Below are 10,738 nucleotides of genomic sequence, written 5' to 3'. Positions count from 1 at the left end.
GTGGGCTCAGTTGCTCCGGGTCCTTCCAGCTGGGGTCCAGCGGTTCCCAAGCACATACTTCCTGACTCCAGGGCACCTTTAAGTCCACGGGAGTACATGGCTTATTTTCAGTATATCACGAAGTGTGTGGGACGTCACCTGCTTGCTCACAGTGACGCCACACGGGCTAACCAACACATCAGGTTCCTTTGCTTTTGGCTAGAATTAAACTCACCATGGAGACGCTGCTTATCTCTAGATGACCAGATGCTGAGATCAACAGATACGCATGTGCTTGGTTTCTAAGAAAATGGGGGCATAAAATCATTATTATCTTACCATGGGCTCCACGGGATCCGTGGCGAGAAAAGAAAAGGAATCCCAGTGGGTGAGAAGGTGAGGAGCCCGGTCTGAAACTTGCGCCGGGGCAGCGGATTTCCCCAACCTCCCGCCACCCCCGGAGACGTTACAGAAATACTGTGCTTCGGCCTTGAGAGCCGGCTTGCTCTTCTAATGATTCCAGACGGCTTAAATATATAATATTCCTCTGCTACACTGCCCTGAGTCACCCACAGCCGAGGCACGTGAAGAGCACGTGGAAGCCTTGCGCACGCTCCTCACACTTGCCGCCGGGCACGCGCACGCGCACGCGCACGCGCACGCCGCACGCCGCACGCCGCACGCCGCACGCCGCACGCCGCACGCCGCACGCTGCATGGGGGGAGGACTCGACGCCGCGCGCCTGCGCCGCCGTTTCTGGGGCGGGCGAGACGGAGTCGTCCGGCGGGGCGTGTTGATTAACCCGATGTGGCCCATTTAATGGCCTCGGGAAAGGCTCCGGCGTGGGTGTGTGCATCACTTCATGTCGCAGATACTGCAATAGCAGCTTCGGATGCAAACACAGCCCGGAACGAAGAGACCGAGGACTCCGGCCAGCAGGGTCACGGAGCACAGCAAGTCCGCAGCCCTGCAGTCATCAGGCTTCCCGAGGCTTTGGCGTCTGATTCTGGCTGACCCCGAGGGATTGCCCGTCCCAGGGCTGGTCTGCTTCTGGAAAGAGCAAACAAGTGGCCCAGAATGTGCCTTTCCTATGCAAACTAACCAATCCAGAGCCCAAGCCCCAACCACCTCCTCTATGGGGCTGTCACACTCTGGGCCACTATGCACCTGCCCTAATCCCAAGGGCCAGTCACTAGGAAGAGCCCTGACTCCCCAGAACCCACTGAAATTATTTAAATTTGCCAATGCCAAGTCTGCCTACCCTGCCTCATCCATTCCTTCCCTCAGAAACCACGGTGAGGGGTCTTGCCTGCATTTTCCTCCCCACCTGCGTCCTCCTGATGGACCCTTGTGCTTCCCTGTGTGGCCCTATGGGGTAGGCTCTGCCTCCTGATTCTGGGGAACTGAACTTGTGAACAGAGGTGAGAGGGTGCTTGCAGACAAGCCTCCACCTAGGTCTCCACGGGTTTGGAGTTTGCCCTGTGGATGCTGTGGGGAGCCAGTGGAGGGCTTAAGAAGGGAGGAACATGGTCAGATTTGTATTCTAGAAAAACCACTCAGGCTGTAGTCTGGAGACTAGATTAGAAAGAGTAAGATTAAGATTGGAAGGGACCATTAGGAGTTTGCCATCCATGGTTTAGGCAAGAGGTGATGTCGTGGGTTGAACTGTGTCCCCCAAAAAGATCTGTTGAAGTCCTAACCTATGGTACCTGTGAATGTGACCGTATTTGGAAATAGGGTCTTTGCAGATATAATTGGGATGGGCCCTAATCCAATCTGACTGATGTCCTTATAAGAAAGGAAAACAGCATGTGAAGACACAGACACACAGGGGGAAGGCCACGAGGTGACTGAGGCAGGGACTGGAGTGATGTGCTTGTGGGCCGAGGAAGACCAAGCATTGCCACCACCCCCAGGAGCTGGGAGAGGCAAGGCAGGCTTCTACCCAGCATCCCAGAGGGACCGTGGCCCTGCTGACACATTGATTTCGGTCTTCTAGTCTCCAGAACTGAGAGAATACAGAAGTTTGGGGGTACTTAGCAGCCCTAAGAAAGGGATCCAAGGGATCCTGTTTGACTGGCAATGGTGGGGGGCACAGAGAAGGGAGGATACGTTGCTGTCATTTTTGAGGTTGAAAGAACTCAGTGGCTGACCAGACGTGAGGGTGAGGGAGGCACGCAGGGCGATGGATGGTTCCTGGTTTGGGCTCGGCAACTGCTCTGTAGGCTCCTGTTCCTTGTTTCGGCCAAAGAGTTGGTCTCTGCTAGCCCTCGTGGGAATGGCTAAGCCGTGGTGTTCTTGACCTTGTCTACACACTGGTATCACCCAGTGGTGGCTTATGCAGCAGAAAGTCAGGGGATGGTCACTGCTTTGTCCACCCCAAAGCCAGCCTGCCCTGATGTCCGTGTGGTGAGCCACCCCTCTCTACTCTCGGTCCCTGTTGCTCAAAGGGGGCCGCCTCTTGGCCCACGGCAGGGGTGGGCACCTAGGTCCAGTGCAGCAGGCCACCGGAGTCCTCCCACTCCTGGGACTGATTCAGCACTGAGCACGGCCTGTGTAGGCCTCGTGAGGTTGCATCCCAGGACTTGGCAGATGTGAAGGAGGGAGCCCTCCCACTCTCCTTCCCTGGGGTTGCTGACCTGGGAGGACATAAGCCGGGGGACATCAGTGACTGTTTTGTCACTCCGAGGGCTGTTTCTATCTGAGTGGGAAACCAACACGGGGGAAAGCAGAGCTGAGAGACAGAGAAAGGGAGAGAGAGGTTGAGAGATCGCGTTCTTATGACATAAACCAAGCCCTTGGATCAAGCCAGTCTGATGCTGGGTAATCTCCGTGATGCAATAAATCCTCTTGTTTGACTCTGACTTGGGCGTCCGCCAGTGACTAATGTACTTCCCTTGCTGGCTAATCGTGCCGATGAGCCGGACAGAAGAATTGTGAATTCCAGGGGAGGTGGGGCTCAGTGTCCCCGTTTGGTTCCTTTTCCATCCCTGGAGTTGTCTTCTGCAGAGCCTTGCGGGGTGGGGTGGTGTGTGTGGGGGGTTAACCAGAGAAACTTGCTCAAACCATGGTTCACCTTTGGAAGGCCTAGTTTCTCCATGACAATTTCTCTGCTATTCTACGTGGCCACCTTATCTTCTTTAAAGCTATGGACTCTGAGTTGGAAACATTCACACACAGTGAATGTCCTTAACACTCGCTGGGGGGTGGTGAGTGAACCCCTGGGCCTGACCACTCTGGGTGGTCTTTTCACTCTACAGCAGCCTCTGAGAGACGGGGTCTTCCACGGGGATGTGATGGGGAAAGCACAGCACCCTGGTAAGGCCTGCACTCACCAGGGAATAGGGAGATCCAGTCCTTTGTAGGAAGGAATATATTGGGGTAACTACAAAGGTTCACCACAACCTGTTCTCAGTGGGCACACGTTGCCAAGGGGGCAGGAAGGCTCTTATTCCCTCCCAGTCTTCAGAAGTAATCACACAAAAAGGGGGAGAAGCCTCGGGCCCTCATTACTTCTGTTTGCAGCAGAATGTTCTTATTTTTTTTCAAACACATTTCCTCTTAAGATCCCTTGAAGTCCTTCCAAATTAGGCAGTTGGATGTGTACAAGCCTAAATAGCCTCTTACTCTGCAAAGGAAACCAACTACTGATAGTAAGCCTAAAATAGACCCAACCCAGGAAATCCTGAACTGATTTTCCTGACTGCAAGCTTATACTGCAACATTCCCAGCTCCCCAGAAATGTGGATGGACATAAGCATTACATCCCAACATCCCCGTCTTCAGGCAGGAACTAGGCACTATTCGGGGCGGGGGGGCTAATCCAGGGGAAAGAGAGCCTGCAGACCCAGGACCAAGGCCATGTGATGGGACATTGTGCTGGCTGTGACTTTTCAAGGGAGACCCATTTGGGAAATGCCCTCTGTTGATTTCATGATTCACCCACTGTGTGTGTGTGCATTTGCTTTGATCATTATTATCATATTACTTTTTTGAAGTCGTGACCAGTGTATGCTTTTTAATTAATAGATTTTATTTTTTTTAGAGCAGTTTTGGTTCATAGCAAAATTGAGCAGAAAGTGCAGAGATTTCCCGTATCCCCCGCCAGCCCCTGTATCCATGCCCCCTCCCCCCACCATTAACATCCCTCACCAAGTGGTACATTAGTTACAATGGATGGACCTACAGATCCAGAGCTTACGTTAGTAGAGTTCACTCTTGGTGGTGGTGTACATTCTATGGATTTGGACAAATGTACAATGATATATGTCCATCATTATAATATCATACTGAGTAGTGTCTCTGCCCTAAAAATCCTTTGTGCTCTGCTTACTCATTCCTCCGCCCTTACCCACCCCCCCCAAATACTGATCTTTTCACTGTTGCCACCGTTTTCCTTTTCCAGGATGCCATATAGGTAGAATCATATGGGATGCCGCCTTTTCAGATGGGCTTCTGTTACTTAGTAGTATGCAATTAAGATGGCTCCATCTCTTTTTATGGCTTCATAGCTCATTTCTTTTTAGCATTCAATAATATTCTGATGACTGGATGCATCCCAGTTTAGATATCCAGCCATCTACTGCAGGACATTTTGGCTGCTTCCAAGTTTTGGCAGTTATGAATAAAGTTGTTACACATATCCATGTGCAGGTTTTTGTGTGGATGTAAGTTTTCAATTTATTTTGGGTAAATACCAAGAAGCGTGATTGCGGGATCTTATGGTGAGAATATGTTCAGATTTTGTTTGTTTGTTTGTTTTTGGTGTTTAGAGGTGGGGGAGGAGCAGAGGGAGAGGGAGAATCTTAAGCAGGCTGAAGGCCCAGCGTGGAGCCTGACGCAGGCCTCGATCTCATGACCCCGAGATCATGATCTGAGCCGAAATCAAGAGTTGGACGCTTAACTGACTGAGCCACCCAGGCGCCCCAAGAGTATGTTCAGTTTCATAAGAAACTGTCAAATTGTCCTCCTGGGTGGCTGCACCATTTTGCTTTCCCACCAGCGATGAATGAGAGTTCCTCTTGCTCTACATCTTCACCAGCTTCTGCTGTTGTCAGTGTTTGCATGTGGGCCATTCTAACAGGTATGTGGTGGCCAGCACTGCTTTATAATGACATTTTGGGCAGTATTTCAAGTTCTGACTTTGGATGCTGTAGTTCCAACATCTTGAGTAAATGGAAAGTGTAAGAGAACCAAGTCATACACTTATCATTCATTCACTAGTCAAATATTTTTTTGAAAGCGACAATGGGCCAGACACTGGGGATTCTTAGATGAAAGATGCTCTACTTGCCCTTAAGGATCTCACAGTGGAGTGAGAGAGAATGACCAGATTGGAGGGACGATTAGCACACAGGGGTACATAGCAGGAGGGTGCAGTGCTCCTTTGGAAGGAAGCCTTAAAAGGGGGCTCTAATTCAGAGAGAAAGGCCTGGTGGGAAGATGGCCTGTGGGCATCTGATAGGAGCTTGGAGGTTAGAGGTTACTATTTTAGGGCCACTGGAGTTTTGGGTTTGAGGATAAGGAAGCAGGGATTCAAACAGGGTAGGGACATGACTCGGTTTGCTTCTGGGGAGGACCACTAGATCATGTGCCCGCAGGGGAAGGGCAAACAGGAAGGAGTGACGAGGAGGGAGGGGACCGTGGGGTGTAAAGTGTGCGGTCTGCAGGTCCCCAGAGCCAGCCCTTTCCTATCCAACCTCTGTTCTAGTGGTGGATTACCCAAATTCTAGTTTTAGGGACAATTTTGACCTCTTCTCTTTAATCCTCAGAGCTGGAACCACTTCTGCTGACAAAGGAATTCTAGGAGGCTGGTTTCAGGTTATTGATTCTCCTCTCCTTTGCTCCTCCTTCAGTGGAGGCTCAATGAGTCATGAAATGGCCATGAACAGAGGGACGGAAGTCAGGAGGGGCAGGGGCTGTTGGGGACTCACATGGGCCGTCACTGCCTTTGAGGCCCTGACAGGTGGCCATGAAATTAACAGCCCTCCGCCCCCCCGCCCCCCCCCGCCCCGCCGGCAACTGCAGAGTCCACTCAGCATCCCCGTGAGAGTCTGTGCATGTTGGGAGGTGATGGTGCTGAAGGAGCTTCATCCTGCTTTAGAAAATGGGAGATGACCATTTCTTTTTACTCCCTCACTGCCTTCTGTTTTTTCTTTCTTTTTTTTTTAATTTATTTTTTAAGGGACTCAAACCAGAAACATTTGCACACCATTAAGCCTGAGAAATTATGACAACTGTACCAAACGAGAAAAATAGATCTTTCCCACAGACACCGGATATTGCTATTTCTCAAGCTCGCCTGAAGTCAGTAGGGAAATTATGCATTGATGGGCCTTCCGAAGCTGGAGCCAAGCGCAGCAGGACAAATTTGGCAAGTGTGGCTTCTGAAGGACAGGCACTGGGGAGGGGGCACCTGCTTGCCGCTATGTTGAGTCTCCTCTAAATTAAGGTCTTTCATCCACTCAAAAAACACTGAGCACCTACTATGGGCCAGGCACTGGGAATACAGTAGCGAGCAAGACAGGGTCCCTGTTTATTACGAGATTTATGTTCTATTTGGGGAAACAATATAAACAGCTTCAATATTGCATATAATGTCAAGAAGCAAAAACTGCAGTGAAAAACTTTAAAAGCAAGGAAAGGGGCTGGAGATTGATGGAGGGGATGGGCGTTTTAAAGACAGCGATTTGAGCTGAGTGAGTCACGTGGTGCCCAAAGGACGTTCCTAGGCAGCGAGCTGAGGGGCCTGTTTGTGCGTGAGGACAAATTTTTCTGTGTGTGTGTGTGTGTGTGTAGGATGGAGAGGCCCACGTGGACCTGAGGAAGAGAGGCTGGTGTGTGACTGAGGAGGAGAAGCCTCTCTGTGTGTAGGAGAGGCCATAGGTAGCTAGAATAAGGCCAGAAGGTGGGAAAAGATTTCATCCCTGTGTTGGCCCCTCATAACGCTAAGGTAGGAACTCCACCTGGCCAGGGACCAAGCCCCTTTTTGTGAAGGGTACAAATGTTATAGTCACAAACCGGGTTATAAAAACATCAAATTTTGAGAACTACTTAATTTCCAACTCTGAGCCTCCACAGCTAAAAAAAAAAAAGTTAGTCTAGGTAAACTCAGTTGAAGTCAGGGATTGTCCTGGTCAAGTTAGAATTCCCTCGTGCCCTGAACCAGAGGCTTCTTTAGAATCTGAGCGGTGTTTGTCACAGTGTCCTCTGGGATCAAGCCTCTGGTTCTTGATCACTATCTCTGCCCAGGGGCCTCTGCAGAGATGTAACTCCTCTCAACACATCTTCGGCATCTGCATCAACTGTAGAGAGGCCAGGACGCACGGTGTCTGCTTATGGCAGCCCCATCTGACCACAGGCAGGGTCCCTGCCACTCTAGGGTGCTGCTCGTATTGTAAACATTATAGATCTGTGTGTTTGCCCCGAGAATTTTGTGGTATATGACCATAAAGTGCTGTCTTCTTATAAAAATCAGCCTATTATGAATTTTCCCAATGGATGGAAGTAATGGGTCTTGAAGACCCTTTCCCTAATTTGTGCATAGGTGCTCCACATGGCTCCAGGGCACACGACATATCCAGCTGCTCCTCCCGGCCCATCTGGGACCTTGGAGTGAGGGAGATGGGCTCTCTCTGTCTCTCTGCTTTTACTGACCTGCTATGATTTCCACTAGCCACTCTTATGCTTGCTCACAGACTGCCCGTCTCCTTAGACTTGACCCAAGAAGCGAGGCCCCAGTGCCCTCTGCCCTCAGGTTCGTCCCAAGGCCATGGAGGGCAGCAGGCTTCCCTCACCAAGACCCCACAAAGTGGGGGGCAGGAGGAGCCCTCCACTGCTCCAAAGTCTTCCCTCAATCCAGACAGTATTCTCAACTCTTCTCCCAGTGGTGGAAAAAAAAAAATGGCGGGTTGATATTCTTCCAAATTTTTGTTTAAACCCAACTCATTTGGTCTTTTCAAGTCATTGTCTCTGGCCTGGCCTTATAAAAGTCTATGTAGACACTCTGGGATAAGAACTGACTTCTTTCTTCTGGGCCTGCCAGGACCCCTTGGACGGGCCACAGACTCAATGAGTGGAGGGTGGTGGCACCACAAAGAATTGAGAGGAAAATTGTTTCCATCCTATAGATCATCTTTGATCTTGCTGTAAGTTCTCCTAGGAATGAATGGGGCACAAATGCCTGACGTGTAAGTGTAAGTTCTGCTCACCCAGAATTTGAGGATGGGTTGATTCATGATTAGACAACTCAGCAAAGCAGCTGACACCTTGATAGACATTAGAAAGAAAGAGAGAGAGAGAAAATCTCCCTTTTTAGAAAGAGCACTGCTCTCCTCTGTAGCTCTTGGCTCAGCCTCCCTCCTGGCAGGCGAAGGACGCTGAGGAAAGAGGTAAGGAATTCTTAGGACAAATCCCACCTGCCGATGAACTGATAAGGAAGTGTTTGGCAGAAGCAAACAAATGCTGCCCCTTCCTTTTGATAATACAGAATTTAAAAGATCAGTCATAACAGCTGGAAGTTCAAACATGAATTCCCGAAAATACACACAAGTCCGTTGGTCCTGAGGAAGTGCCTAGTCACAGGGAAGCTGACCCATGCAGAGGTGACCAGGTTTGTATTGCGAGGTCCCTAGTTTGTATCCTGTATAAGACAGAAGCAGAAGTGAGGGGGTGTTGGGCGCCTGGGTGGCTCAGTTGGTTAAGCGACTGCCTTCGGCTCAGGTCACGATCCTGGAGTCCCGGGATCGCGTCCCGCATCGGGCTCCCTGCTCGGCAGGGAGTCTGCTTTGCCCTCTGACCCTCCTCCCTCTCATGCTCTATCTCATTCTCTCTCTCTCAAAATAAATAAATAAAATCTTTAAAAAAAAAAAAAAAAGAAGTGAGGGGGTGTCTTTGTGAAGAGGAGGGAGCACATGGAAAGCTCCAAACCAGTGTCAAAGGAGAATGTGAGGTGGTAATGAGCTTCCTAAAAGGGTCCTCAATGCACATTTTCAGTTACCTTCCATCATGCTCTTGATGGAAGATTTTAGATTTTAGATTTTATTGCAGAAAGTTAATTTTTATCCAGATCTTGGGCAGATGCCTATGGAAGGCAAGGCACCCTAAGATTTCAGTAAGATAACAGAGCATCAGTTCACAGGGCCCTCCTATGACCTCAACACAGCTGGTCTGAAGCTATTACTTAGGGACACGGAGAGCCCTATTTGATATTTCCATGAGAACAACGGGTTTGGAATAATCCTTGGTGGCTTCTGAATCCATCTGTTCTCATTATCCCAAGAAATTGTGTTTTCTAGTGCAGCTTCCAGGCTGACCTAACTAATTAAATTTCAATACTCAGGCTAGATTTCAATCAGAAAACACAAGTGCCACCAACAGATGTTTGCGGACCAAATTTCTCAAAAAAGGACACTAAGAAGAACCCTTGCATAGCGTCATCTCCTTTGTACCTTTCCAGAGTGTTGACTAGGTTTCAAGGAAGCCTTTTTAAAAGGTTTTACAAAATAATCAATATTTTTTTCACCACGATAGTCAATGTCACCTAGACATGCCTCAAAACACAATGCGTGTTTCGATTTAGGCTATTAACAAAAAAATAAATAAATAAATTCTCAATCCCTGGTGAGTTGTCCATGTTTGGTCAAGCTGGATTCAGCTGTGGAATCATCTAGAATTTCTGCCAGAAACTCATCTCAGCTGAAATTCCTGAAGGCTCTAAAGAAAAAGGAAAAGGTTGTTTTTAAGAGGTACCTTAAGTGCATTACAAAGGAGGATTTCACTATTTTGAATCTCTGGAAATAGAAAATGTAAGGATTTCTTTCTGTTGTTTTGTTTGTTCCTAGGACAGATTTTAAAGAAATCTGAGGTCCATTTGTTTCTTTTTTTTTTTTTAAAGATTTTATTTATTTATTTGAGAGAGAGAATGAGATAGAGAGAGAGAGCATGAGAGGGGTGAGGGTCAGAGGGAGAAGCAGACTCCCTGCTGAGCAGGGAGCCCAATGCGGAACTCGATCCCGGGACTCCAGGATCATGACCTGAGCCGAAGGCAGTCGCTTAACCAACTAAGCCACCCAGGTGCCCGGTCCATGTGTTTCTTAAGATGGATTTATAGTTGGGTAGTGGGGTAGAAATAACAGCAAGGGGTGGTCCACTCTCGAGGGGGCCCAGGGCTCCAAGGGTCAGAGCGCCAGGCTCAGGACTTGGAACTTAGAGATGTTTGGGGAGTTAAGAGCCCAGGTCTGTCGCTAGTTATTATTTCAGGTCAGTTATGGACTATTTTGCGACTGACCTAGGTTCTAAACACCACTTAAGATGCTCGCTTCCATGAGAAAATACATTCCAAATTCCATGCCAATTTCTGGAATATAATCTGTTAGTAAAAAGGATACAAAATATATTTCTATATAAAAAGTAGTATGTACGAACATATGAGTCTGTAACATATTTGAGAGTATGGTATCTGCTTTCATATGTGAGTGTATGCCATCTACTCATTTCTCCATTCTTCGTTACAGTCAGCCTTGTTTGTGACATGAAGGGGGCTACTGTCAGGTATCAGTCATCTGGCATCTCATCAAATCCGTTAGCTCTGCTGATGCTTGTTCGGAGCCCACGCACAGACATTAGCATCAGCGCCGTGATGTCCATGCACTGTGCTAGGTGCTGTTTCAAAGCAAAAATGGGATCTTAGCAAAGTGGCATATAAATGTTTATTTTATGTCTTATTTCAAGGCCTCTTTTATTAAAGATCTGTGATCCA

Source organism: Leptonychotes weddellii, chromosome 8 (genome assembly GCF_054177405.1).
Source record: "Leptonychotes weddellii isolate Sample4059 chromosome 8, ASM5417740v2, whole genome shotgun sequence".
Taxonomy (NCBI): Eukaryota; Metazoa; Chordata; class Mammalia; order Carnivora; family Phocidae; genus Leptonychotes; species Leptonychotes weddellii.
Note: the sequence above shows the minus strand (reverse complement) of the source record.